Below are 14,076 nucleotides of genomic sequence, written 5' to 3' on the forward strand. Positions count from 1 at the left end.
ATTTATTCTCCATTCTCAGGTTGTTTATTTCACTGCAATTATCCCGTATGTGGTTGTGACGATACTCCTGATCCGAGGGGTTACCCTGGAGGGAGCCTCTAAAGGAATTGAATTCTACATCGGAAGCCATTCAGACTTCTCCAAACTGGCTGATGCTCAGGTAAGCTCAACAACAGAATCAACTGAATTTCAAAAATCACTTTTTTTTATTTAACTGTTCCTTCTTTTATTTTGTCTGATTGAGGTATTAAAATTTAGAATTGAAATGTACCTTTCAATCTTTTGTTTGTATTTGGAAAGATCATTTTGCACATGTTGCGAAAAGCTAGCTGAGACTTTGTGATGAATTCTAATGAGTTAGTTTATTGTTGTAATCATCTTGGTATGAGCAGGAGGGAATCAATGCTAAGGGCTAGGATGATGAGATTAGATACAACTGGATGAGATCGGCAGTGGGATGCAAAGGATTGTTTATTCTCAGTGCCTCTTTCTTTCTGAAATCATGGATTGATTCAGTAATCAGATTTTCAGTTACAATCACTTATGAGACTATGTCATCAGTATTTGTTCAATATACATTGGTGGGATATGGGCATTGCTGGCTGGCCAGCATTCACTGCCCATCTCTACTTGCCCTTGAGAACGGCAAAGCTGTGGTAGTCCATTTGACATCTCCTGACCTGTTTAATGTCAATGACATTTGGAGTTTATCGAGAAGTGGGAGATGGCATTGTCACAATATCATCTGTACCTGAGATGTGACTACAGAGAGAAAGCAACTGAGCATCTGCTTAACCAAGTAAATCGTTTGATTGCAAAATTAACAGCACACGAACTGTGATAGTGAAGGAAATGTGACTCTCAATGAGTGAACTTAGAGTAGTTCAGAAATAAAATGCAGAATTTTATGCCCTTCCAAATGACAATTTGGGAGCAATGGGACATGAAATTAGGTGGTAAAGCATTAGTTTGTAGCTTCTTGTCACTCATCTATCGTGGTGGCAGAAGATTCATGGATGGATTTTGATGCTCTGCCATTACTTATGGTGTTTAAGTGGCCAATGAATGGCCATTGAAACATCTCCTCCCTGGTTCTGCACCTACTTGTGGAGACCAGCGGACAATCATGAGGTAAGGCGAAATCAAAATCCTGTTGAATTCCTATCGGGCTTCCAAGAAGAGGGAATTCATCTAAATGCATCAACACTTATTTGAAGGACTCTACTACATATAGATGGGAGGACTTGGGGGAGCTACTGAGAGCTAAGATCCTGCCTTTCAGTTGATCTTCTCCCCCTTCCCCCCCAAACCCTTCTTCCACATCAACAATAATAATGTGACTCTACGCATGTAATAGGTAATTTCACACTGAGCCAAGTTTGTAAATGTCAGGAGATATCATTTTTATAACAGCAGAGTGGTGCATATCAGAGATATTTCTCTGAACCTCTGAGTGCAGTCAGAAATTGCTGTGGAATTTACACATAAATAACAAGGAGCATCTGGAGCCTCACCATTTAAGTATAAGATGGTTTGTTACAAATGTGCACTCAGTTTGACATTCATACCTATTTTAAATCTAATTTAAATCATTTTTGTGATCCAAATTAACCCCAATGTGTGCAGTTTACATTTTACTTAACAGACTGCAGTGCAGAAAATAGCAATGACTTTGCAGAAGATCAGATTTTTGGTCCAGTGGGGTTTTATATCTGCTATGAGTCAATTTTGGAGGGAAAATCTTAAAGTTGGCAGCAAGTAGTCAAAGGAAAATCAAATGATGGCCCTCCTATTAAGTGAGATGGTGTTGATCAGAGCTAGTTTAATTCAGTCAGATCACATTGAGCTGCTGGACTAACTCACACTATGCTTCTTGTGGTCAATGTAGTTTTTCAGTTGAATGAGTTCAAGTGAAATCGTTCAGCGCTGATGAATTCTCCCTTCTATTTATCAGGTCTGGAAAGATGCTGCAACACAAATTTTCTACTCGACATCAGTGGGTTGGGGCAGTTTAATCACATTGTCATCCTACAACAAATTCCACAACAACTGTTAGCAAGATACCATCATTGTCTGTGTTGTTAATTGTGCTACGAGTGTGTTTGCGGAATTTATCATCTTCTCCACTCTTGGACACATGGCTCATGTGCAAAACAAGCCTGTTTCAGAGGTTGCACGGTCAGGTAAATACAAAGTTAACCATACTATTCTGCTGCAGGATAGCACATATGTGTCATTTGTTAGACATCGATGGGGTACTAGAGGACACCTGGGCCTGAGTGTAATTTGCCCAAAAGAGCATTGAGTCAATGGGATTAATGGAACGAGAAAGGAACAGAAAAATAATTGAGAATGATAGTAACAGGGCAACAGGCAAACATAAGACAGGTGCTCAGAGAATTCAGTAACAGAAAGATCAACTTTTCCTACATTATTGGAATTGGTGCACAATGAAGTTCTCATGGAATGATTGTGTTTATTAGTGGCTTCTATTTCCGGATTTATTTTGATGTTAAATAAAAGTTGGGTTGATAGCTAGGGAATGGTAGAACAATTATTGCGTGGCAGTGATTAGATTAGTGAATAACCTGAGTATCTGTCCAGGGACAACCATGCCAACCACCACCACCTTCCTCCTCCTATTCATTCTCCCAGGATAACTCTGCCGTCCTGGAAGCAAGATTTGAGAGATTCAGCAAACCTCTCGTGATTTTGAGATGTACTCCATTTGAACTTGATTTGACACCTTCAGGAAGCCAGTGGTTTGATCCACCATGTTCCTGTTGATAGCAAGTGTTCCATTGTACACTAGCTTGAGTGGCAAGGAAGAACCACCAGCAAGGACAGGTCTGGATATTCCAGTTGTTCTGAACTCCTTGTCACTGCCCTCTTGTTAGACTGAGGCTGGAGGAGTGCATTATCTCCCACTCATCCACTACTCCATTGATAACAGCATGCATGTAAATGTTTTACCCAGTAACCACCATGGGCAATGATATAACTTAGCTAGAATGGGTTTAAACTTAGAAGATCTATCAACCAGGTTTCTTTGGGAATCCAAGATGGCAGCGACCCAGCAAGTCTGAGTCTACAGTGCTCCTCCCAAGACTTGGGCAAAGTGGGTCGCCCACCCCCACCACACTCACCAAATCATTTAAAATAGTTTTTACTTAATGTAATTAGTTGTTTAGTATTGAATTTAAACAATTTCATCTCCAGTAAAAATGACTAAAGGGGAGCCTGCAGCTCTCAGCAAACAGGAACCCCTCCCCCACCCTCTCCAGCTGCAGAAGAGGCGTCCGCAAGCGACCCGGGGGGCTTACTTTCGGTGGCGAGCCTCGTGGGAGTAATATCCAAACTTCATGCAAAGATTGACGCTTTTATAGAAGAATCCTGAGGCCGATGGGACTCACTCTCGGCAGCGCTGCAAAAGCAAGACATCAAGGAAATCGAGTGCTGAGTCGGAGGGGCGGAGCTAAAGGCCGCGACCTCCGAAACTACAGCACAATCGGCCGTGAATCAGGTCCGGATTCTCAAACAGCGAGTCTGGACCTTAGAGAATGACATTGACGACCTTGAGAATTGAGGCTGTAGAAAAAATATTCATTTGCTGGGCCTTCCCGAACGGGAAGAGGAAGGCCAGCTTACAGTGTTCCTTGAACAGTGGCTTCCACAGCTTTTAAATCTGGAGGCTGGATCAGGCCAGGTAAGGGTGGAATGGGACTCCTGGGTTGCAATACGCGGATCCGGCTCAACCCAGCGTTCCCGCCCGGTCCTGTTCCGGCTGCAGAGTTATAAGGAGAGGCAGATACTTTTAGAAGCCTCCAGAAATCTTGGAAAAGATCTCCAAGCCATGATCTATAAAGGATCCAAGATCATGTTATTCCAGGACTTTTCCCCAGCTCTGGTCTGAAAGATGAAGGTGTTTGATGAGGCGAAGAAGTGTTTAAGGGACTTAAGTATTCAGTACTCCTTGCGCTACCCAGCGACGCTACGCTTTAACCATGAAGGGTCCATGTATAACTTCGGATCGCTGGAAAAGACCAAGGAATTTTTGGACTCTCTTAGATAAATTGTAAGAGATAATTGATGTTGGTTTGCTTTCCCCCCACTCCGGTTTACATCCCACCCTCCCTTTTTTTTAATATATTAATCATTTTTTTACCTTACTGTTTAATATTATCTTGGGGGGGGGGGGTGGGGAGAGGGATTTATTTATTTGTTCTCTACTTAATGATTTTCTCCACCTCCTTGTGTTTTTTATTATATATATATATATAGGCTGGGGGGTCTAGTTAATGTTGGTGGGGGGAGGTGGTTACCTTATACTATTTTACCTGTCTCTAGGAGCGGGGTTGTTTTCCCTTGTTATTTTGTATTATTATATTTAATTATTACTTGTTGAGGTTGTAATTTCATAGTTATATATGTTTATACATGGTATTAACATTACCAAATATATCCAGGCGTTGGTGTAGGTTGGGGTGGGGCGAGTAGGGTGCTCACTGTTAACTCTAGTTCTGTAGTATATTTGAATTTTCTTCATCCTATTGAGGAGCGCCTGGGTCAAGGGTGGGGCACTGGTTTGGAGGGGATACAATAGACTTTTGGAAAGGAAGTGATACCCCTGGGAACAAGGGGGAAAATCTCCATTTAAATACGTTTTATTTTTTTTATTTCAAAATAGATTTTTATTTTACTGTTGTGAGTGTATTAGAGAGCCTTTATTTTTGTGAATTTTATATGCTCTGTGCTCGGGATGTTCTGGATAGGGTTTCCCCTCCCGAGGGGTCTCGGATTTGCCTGGACGATTATGGTTGATCAGTCGGTTAAGTGGTGCACCTGGAATGTCAAGGGGAGTAATTCACCAGACAAAAGGAAGAAAATATTATCAAACCTCAAGAAAGAAAAGGTTGATATAGCTCTCCTACAGGAGACACACTTATTGGATAAAGAACACTTGAAATGACGACAGGGTGGATTTGATCAGGCCTTTTTTTCTTCTTTTAGCTCAAAACGCAGGGGAGTTGTTATTCTTATTCGGAAGAATTTCCCTTTCAAAATCCTAAATCAGATAAAAGACGAATCTGGACGATATATTCTGATTAAAGCCCTTATAAATGGAGAGAAATATGGGATTTTAAATTTGTATTGCCCCCGGCACTTCCTTTTAAATTTATAATGGAAGCCTTCTCAAAGTTGATGGCTCTCGGTGCCTGTCATACAATTATAGCGGGAGACTTTAATTGTATTATGGATCCGGAAATAGATAGGATTCCCAAGAGTACTGCAGGAGTATCTCCCAGATCTAGACAATTGGTGGACTTGAACAAAGAGTTAGGACTATTAAATATATGGAGATGCCTTCATCCACAGGGCAGAGATTTTTCTTTTTACTCCAATCCACACAAATGCCATACCAGAATTGATCTGTTTTTTGCCCCTCGATTTTTTAAAATTCCATATCATCCTGTAAAATAGGCAGTATTACAATTTCTGATCACGCTGCTGTATATATGGAAATCAAGGCGAGGAACAATGAGACATCACCCTGGCATTGGCGTATGGACCCCTTCCTGATGAAAGACAGTAAATTTGTAAAGTACTTCTCTCAAGAATTTAAAACTTCTTTAGAAATTAATTTAGGTACTGCTAGCAACCAATCAATGATGTGGGAGACCATCAAAGCTTATGCACAAGGTTTGATCATCTCATACTCAGCGACCCAGAAAAAATTAAAGGGAGAACAGCAGCGTCTGCTCGAAGCTCGCTTAAAAGCAGCTGAAACAGCATACGCTGACAGACCTTCTATTATCAAATTGCAAAGGATTATGGCCCTTAGGACAGCTTTAAACACCACGCTTACCCAAACGGCTAAGAGGGAAATATTATTTGCAAAACAAAGGTCATATGAATTTGGTAAATACTTAGCATTTCTTGCAAAGAAAAAGAAGGCCCCTCAAATATCACGTCTATCAAGGAAAGTACTGGTATTTTTACTCATGATCGTAAAAGGATTAACGCAATCTTTAGAAAATTTTATTTTGATTTATATAAATCGCAGGATTGTGAAGACAGGACTTGGAGGATGCAATCATTTTTAAAAAACTTGACCTTTCTGGACCTAACTCAGGAACAGATATCGGTCTTGAATGTTCCCCTAACAATCCAAGAAATACTTGACACAATCAGGCAACTTCAGAGCGGTAAGGCACCTGGCCCAGATGGCTTTCAAGCTGAATTCTATAAAGAATTTACAGGAATATTGGCTGGTCCACTTTTGGACATGTATAACTACCCATTCCTGATGAAGGGCTTATGCTAGAAACGTCGAATTCCCTATTCCTGAGATGCTGCCTAACCTGCTGTGCTTTAAGCAGCAACACATTTTCAGCTGTGATCTCCAGCATCTGCAGACCTCATTTTTTACACGAACTACTCATCCAGTCAGGGCTGTCTCCCGCCTTCACTGAAAGAGGCAAATATCTCTCTTATCCTTAAAAAAGGAAAGGACCCAGAAGATTGTGCGTCATACAGATCAATATCCTTGCTAAATGTATATTTCAAAATCCTCTCTAAAACGTTAGCATTGAGGCTAGAAAGGGTATTGCCACATATCATAAAGGAGGATCAGACGGGGTTTATTAAGGGCCGTAGATCATCCAATAATGTTAGAAGGGTTTTGAATGTGATTCAAGCCTGCCATCAGGGAAAGATACCAGGAATAGTAGTCTCATTAGATGCGGAAAAGGCATTCGACAGGGTTGAATGGTCATATTTGTTTTACACATTGGAAAGCTTTGGCGTTGGAAAGGTGTTTACCAAATGGGTCTCAACACTGTATAGTGATCCCAAAGCAGTTGTGATTACCAATGGATTAGGCTCGGATAACTTCAGTATGGATAGGGGCTGCCGTCAGGGATGTCCTCTCTTGCCATTGCTATTTACGCTAATAATTGAGCCACTAGCAGAAGCTATACAGGCCGACCCTAATATGACGACCCCGAGGATTGGTACAGGTAAACATAAAATTACCCTTTATGCAGATGATGTTCTTCTATTCCTCAGTAATCCTTTGATGTCCGTGCCTCGCTTAATCTAAGTTTAGTGTATTTTCAGGCTATAAAATTAATTTCTCAAAATCGGAAGCTCTGCCAATGGGTGGCCTTGCTAGTATATCCCACTTATTGGATGGATCCCACTTTCCCTTTCAGTGGTCCCTGGAGGGTTTTTTATAATTAGGCATTTTTATTACCCCAGCATTTGGTCAGTTATACAAGGCTAACTTTGTGCATTTACTGGAAAGGATAAGGCAGGACCTCCAGCGATGGGGAGACCTTCCAATTTCCTGGCTAGTAGAATAGCACTAATTAAAATGAATGTCCTGCCCCATCTCCTATACCCTATGAGAATGCTTCTGGTGATGCTGCTGAGGCTGGCACTATGTAAATCATAAGGCTGGTTGGGTTTCTTTATTTGGAATCATAGACAGCCCCTCATTAAGCTGAAGAAGCTACAGCTTCCACAGGCAAGGGGAGGATTGGATTTCCCAGATTTTAGGAAATATCAGTTAAGTTCCCTATTAAGTTACATAGCTGATTGGGTCTTGTCTGACCCGCAATCAATGTGGCTGGAAATCGAGGCTTCTCAAGTAAAATGCCCACTTATTAACCTTTTATTTTCAGACAAGAGGAAAATCATTACGGATCACTGTAAAAACCCCATAATACTAAACACAATTAAAGCTTGGAATATAATGCGGCAAAATGAGGGCAACTCACATAAAACATCCCCTTATGCTCCGATAGTGGGAGCATGGGGATTTCAACTGGGGTTTACAGGTGCCACTTTCAAATTCTGGAGATCCAGGAGTATCTCTTGTTTAGGGGATCTATTTAAAGAAGGGATCCTGATGTCTTTTGAACAGCTGCGTCAGAAATTCGGATTACCTAATGGAGACCTCTTTTGATACTTCCAAATTTGAGATTACATACAGAAGAAGACTACGTTATTAGATTGTCTTTATAAATCAGATATAGAATGTAGAATGCTATGGCCAGTGGGGGTATCTTCCATCAGTACTATTTATCATTTACTACATGGTGAAGTATCGGGAGATATAGACAATCTGCTTAAAATATAGGATTAGGATTTGGGACTAGAAATCTCTATAGAAACATGGAATGACATTTGGGAAAATGCCAGAAGAATCACCATCTGCAACAGAACTCAGGCTATTCAGCTGAAGATACTTCATAGGGCCCATATAGCACCGGATCGATTGGCAAAATTTAAGGCAGGAACATCTCCAATGTGTCCCAAATGTAAAATAGAGGTGGGCACTTTTGTACATTGCCTATGGACCTGTCATAAGATCCGTAGATATTGGACTAAAGTAGCAACTGCTATGACAGAAATCTTAGGAACGGAAATTAGAGTGGAACCTGTATCTCTCTTTTTGGGCTTTTCGAACTCACCCTCCCTGGATATGCACGGGAAGAGATTATTTTCTATTCTCTCTTTCTATGCAAGGAAAAATATTTTGGTAAACTGGGTGGCTGAGGGCCCCCCTGGACTTTCAATTTGGCACAGATTAGTTATGGAATGTATTCCCCTTGATTTCCTTACAAATATGGTGCACCAAAAGACCAAATTATTCCATAAAATATGGCAGTCCTTCTTGAATTATATAAATACATATATTTCGGCCGTCCTAACAAGGGCTTTTATTTAATTGAAATGGCGAACCTGGCTGGTCCGTGGCCCCTTGGGAGAGGAATCCCGCACGAATACGGGTTTTGTTACGTATGATGTTAATACATTCCCAGTATGTATCTCAGTACCCAATTTCTGTGTTATCCGTTGGGTTTTTGTTTCTCTTAATTTAATAATGTAAGAGACTTAATTCTGCACTCTGGTTAGTTGTCGGTTAGATTAGTAGTTAGTTGAGTTTTTTTTGTCGGTTTTTTTTGTTAAATTTTGGTTGTTATTTATTTAAGATTTAATTGTATATCAATGTTTATGCTTGGGTTTTTTTTATTTTGTAAACTTGTAAAAATGTTAAATTTTCAATAAAAATACCTATAAAAAAACAAGTTTCTTTAAAATTATTGATTCCCATTGAAAGTAGGCACTATTCAACAAATGTACAGAACTGATTTAACATAGTTTCAGATATGAAATTACTGGCCTTCGACATATCCAGTTCACAATTAAGATGTCACAATCTCACCATTCTGAATTACTGATCTCATGTCCATATATTCATCCTTATATTCAGGGTGTGCCACATGGTATGTTCCAGAAGTAATTGGAATGTCTCAGCTGAGACTTTTTGAATTTGCCTCAACATCAGTGACTATACGGAATTAAATGTAGCAGTGTGTGTTGATTGTATGCAGGACTAATATTATCATTTGTTTTGTATCCATTGTTCAGGGTTTGGTTTGGCCTTTATTGCCTACCCAGAGGCCCTTGCACAGTTGCCATGGGCAACTTTATGGTCCATTTTATTTTTCTTCATGCTGCTCACTTTGGGACTTGACACATTGTTTGCAAGTTTTGGTAAGAATGACATCTTTTAAGTTCAACAATAATGTTACTTAATTTAACCAATCTCTTTCTACTTCTATAAAAGGAACTTATCTAAGCTATTATGTTTGGAACTACTGCTGATGATTGTAATGCATGAGAAAACAATGTTACTCGAGAGTCAAATTCTCCACAATGTCTTAATGAAACCTCAGCTTGGTTGAATGAAGCGTGTTCCAAGTTGTAGGAAAGAAATATTCAGGTCATTGTTACCTAACATCTGGAAGATTTACAGTGGAATTCATGTTTTTTAAAAATCTGCATTCATGTTCAGTCGCTGTTCACAATTTTGTTTTTCTTCATTCATTCATGGGATGAGATCATTGCTGGCTAGGCAGCATTTATTGCCCATCTGTAATTGCCCAGATGGCAGTTAAGAGTCAACCACATTGCAATGGGTCTGGAGCCACATCTAGGCCAGGCCAAGTAAGGATGGCAGCTTCCTTCTCTAAAAGACATTAGGAAATCAGGTCAGCTTTTCCAACAATCAATTCATGGTCATCATTAGATTCTGAATTCCACCAACTGCCGTGGCAGGATTTGAGCCTGGGTCCCTTGGATATAATCTCTGGATTAACAGTCCAACGGTAATACCATTAGGCCATTGCTTCCCCTTTCCTTGTTCTTTCTGTTGTATCATACAACTCATATTTCTGTTTCTGCTGCCAAGTTCTAGGTGTCTCAATATAATAACTATCATTTTTGATGTACATCTAGACCCTTCTCATCAGGAACAGGATTTGTTAAAATGTACTGAGCAGCAATTATGTTGTGATTCAGTTAATAGACTAATCTGGAGGCCTGGATAAATGACCTGGAGACATGAGATCAACCCTCACCTCTATGTCAAAAAAGAACTGCAGATGCTGGAAATCAGAAATTGCAGGAAGATCTCAGCAGGTTTGGCAGCATCTGTAGAGAGGAAGCAGAGTTAATGTTTTGTGTTCAGTGACCCTTCTTCAAAAAACAGCATTCTGAAGTAGGGTCACTGGATCTGAAATGTTAATTCTGCTTTCTCTCCACAGATGCTGCCAAACCTGCAGAGTGTTTCCAATAGTTTCTGGTTGTGTTTCACGTCAGTGTCTGAGGAATTTGAATTCAATCAAATAAACCTGGATGAAATAACATTGCTGTCAGTAATTTTGACTGTAGAGCTATCATTGTGTCAGAAAAACCCATCTGACACCTAATGCCTTTTATAGAAGGAGATTGTGTGTGAGAGACCTTCTTGAAAACCTCAGAACCATAATCATATGTTAGACCCTGGAATCCTTGATGTGCATTTTGCTTCAATGCTTTATGTTATTAAAGAATCCAACAGAATATTTATTGCAGCTCACTGTTATATTCAAACATTATATTCATGTACGCTTCTCGGTGAGTATGAAAGTACTCAATTACAACATGCAGCACAGTTTGTCAGTATGTCATGCTTGAAGTGGCCCAAGTCAAGATAGTTTCTGAGACCTTTCTGCTCTTAAGTCACATAATTATGCAGGGTTTATATAATGTCTTACAGGTTATTATATTAGATAAGATTCCCTACTGTGTGGAAACAGACCCTTTGGCCCAACAGGTACACACCGACCCTCCGAAGAGTAACCCACCCAGACCCATTCTCCTACGTTTACTCCTGACTAATGCACCTAATACTACAGGCATTTTAGCATGGCCAACTCACCTAATTTGCACATCCTTGGATTGTGGGAGGAAACCAAGCATCCGGAGGAAACCCATGCAGACATCATAATCCACACTCATTCCACACAGACAGGCACCCAAGGCTGGAATTGAACCTGGGTCCCTGGCACTGTGAGGCAGCAATGCTAACCACTGAGCAACCTTGCTGCCCCACAGTGACGTGGTAACATATTAATTGTGAGGCATGAAACAACAAGCCTCTCTGAAATAAAGTGGCAAGCCACTCAGTTGTGGCTCATTACTCTGATAGGAAAAATAAACCAGATGAACTGCCTGGCATCAGAAACAGCAAAGGTACAATCTTCCCAATCAGTATTGCAAACTCTTCTGCAATACAATCTGAGAGAGTTCTCCCACACATTGTTGAACTAAATGTCTAATATTGTCGTTCCCACTGAATCACAGCCTATAGCCCACATCTCAGAATCTTCTGTCACCCACCCTGAGATGGTGAGTTACTTTCAGGAGACATTAGCAAGCCTCCATTTTCCAAACATTGCTCTTATACAATTCTGCCCATAGACAGAGAAATCTCTCCCCATTGGCTCCTTTAGTTCTCTTGGCTGCCATTTCTCTGGTGGTGGATTTATCTAAGACTTGGTATAAATCATTAATTAATCACTGATAACTTTTGTTTTCAGTAGAAACAGTAATAACAAGCCTGCTGGACCAGTTTCCTGAGTTCCTTAGGCCAAAGCGTCTTTATCTGACAGCTGGTCTTTGTTTGTTATTTTATTTCCTTGGCCTTCTGTTTGTAACACAGGTAAGTTGTAGCTTAGTCATTTGCTATGTTTCCACATGAGCAATCAACCCTCTCTAGACAAGGATACTCAGTAAAATGAGACACTGTTTCATAAATCACAAAGAATTAAGTTCAGTCTAAATAAGCTCCCAGCATTTAGAACCCCACTGCTGGTTTGGTTTTGGACCAGGGGTGGTGATAAAATTGGATAATTGGCAGTCCAGAATAAGAAGAATTAACTGGAGGAGAGCTGACTTCAATGGGCAAAGAATGGAGCTGAGCCAGAGAGACAGGAACAAAATTATGGTGGGAAAAACAGTCACTGAACAAAGGGCTATGTTTAAAATAGACATGATTCAGGTACAATCAAGGTATGTTCCCTCAAAAAGCAAAAGGAGAACAAACAAATCCAGAGCTCTGAGGATGAACAAAGGAGATAAAATACAAAATGAAGAAGAAAAAGTGAGGTTATGATGAGTGTCAAGACAAAAACTTCAAGCAGAACACTAAGGTTCAAAGGGGAAGTGAAAAGCATATTGGAGAAGTGAAGGGGGTTTAATAAGAAGATTAAGGTCAGAGGTAAAGCCACCATGGGCCTCCTGGGCCACAGAGAGGCGACGAGTGGTGGTTTAATGTGAGAATCACCACACCTCAGGGAAGGGGAGAGGTTGATACTTCGTGGTATCTTCAGCTGGTGCAGGAATTGAAACGCACCTCTGACATCTCTCAGCATTTCAAGACAGCTGTCCAGCCAAATGTACTAACTGATGAGAAAGCACTGATGAGAAAGCACTGTCAGCCAAACATATCAAGGAATCCCAAAGTCTTCTATAGGCACATTAATAGCAAAATGAGGAGTTGAGTCAATTTGGGTAAAAAAGGTGGTTTACACAGTGAATCATAGAATCCTATAGTACAGAAGAGGACCTTTGGCCCTCAAGTCTGTACAACCAAAATTATGTTAATTCTACATTAATCTCACTTTCCAGCACTTGGCCCACAAGTTGAAATATAGGAAATATGGAGACAAGAGACATGACTAAGGTGTTAACTGAATACCTTGCATCTGTCTTTACCAAGGAGATGGAAGCGACACCAGTTATAGTAATGGAGGAGGAAGCTCTATCACGATAAAGATCAATATTCACCAGGAAGAAGTTTTGAGTAGGCAATCAATATTTAAATTGACAAGGTCCAGAAGCAGGTGTCATGCATCCAAGAACATTTAGGGAAGCAAGTGTAGAAATTAAAGCACCACTGACCATAATTTTCCAGCCTTCCCTAAACTCAGGGGAGGTGCTGACTGGTTAGACAATTGCAGATGTTACGCCTTTATTTGTAAAAAAAACCTATGAAGGTAAGCCCAGCAATGACAGACAATTCAGTTTAACTTCAGTGGTGGATAAAAATCTGGAAACAAATATTAATGACAGAATCAGTTGAGGCATAGATAAATATGTGGGTTAATTCGGAACAGTCAGCGTGGATTTCTAAAAGGCAAATCATGGCTGACAATTCTTGAAGAGGTAATAGAAAGGATCGATGAGGGTAATGTCATTGATGTGGTGTACATGAACTTTCAAAACTCACTTTAAGCAATGTTACACAGCAGACTTATGAAGAAAGTTATAGCTCATGATATAAAGGAGATAATAGCAGTCTGGATACAAAATTGGCTGGGTGAAAGAAAATGGAGAATAGTGATCACCAAATATTTTTTGGGTTGTAGGAAGGCTTGTAATGGAGTTCGCCAGAGATCGGGATTGGAACAAAAACAGAAATTGCTGGTGAAACCCAGAAAGTCTGACAGCATCTGTAGGGAGAAAGCAGAGTTAATGTTTCAAGTCCAGTGACTCATCATCGAGAAATGGTAACTCCACTTTCTCACCAGAGATGTACCGTAGCTGCTAGGTTTCACCAGCAATTTCTGTTTGTGTTTTAGATTCAGATGTCCAACATCCATAGTTCCTTGTTTTACATCAGTTGTGGGAGCCCTGCTTTTCCTGCTTTATTTGCAGGGTATAGACCTTGTCTTGTAAGGG

The 14,076-nt window shown here is 40.3% G+C and overlaps 1 pseudogene; it reads left to right on the plus strand.

The window, feature by feature from the left end:
- Nucleotides 1–13,168, plus strand: part of LOC132819998 (sodium- and chloride-dependent neutral and basic amino acid transporter B(0+)-like) — a 138,165-nt pseudogene extending 124,997 nt beyond the window's left edge.
- Nucleotides 13,169–14,076: the final 908 nt, after the last annotated feature.

Source organism: Hemiscyllium ocellatum, chromosome 11 (genome assembly GCF_020745735.1).
Source record: "Hemiscyllium ocellatum isolate sHemOce1 chromosome 11, sHemOce1.pat.X.cur, whole genome shotgun sequence".
In the NCBI taxonomy this organism is placed as follows: Eukaryota; Metazoa; Chordata; class Chondrichthyes; order Orectolobiformes; family Hemiscylliidae; genus Hemiscyllium; species Hemiscyllium ocellatum.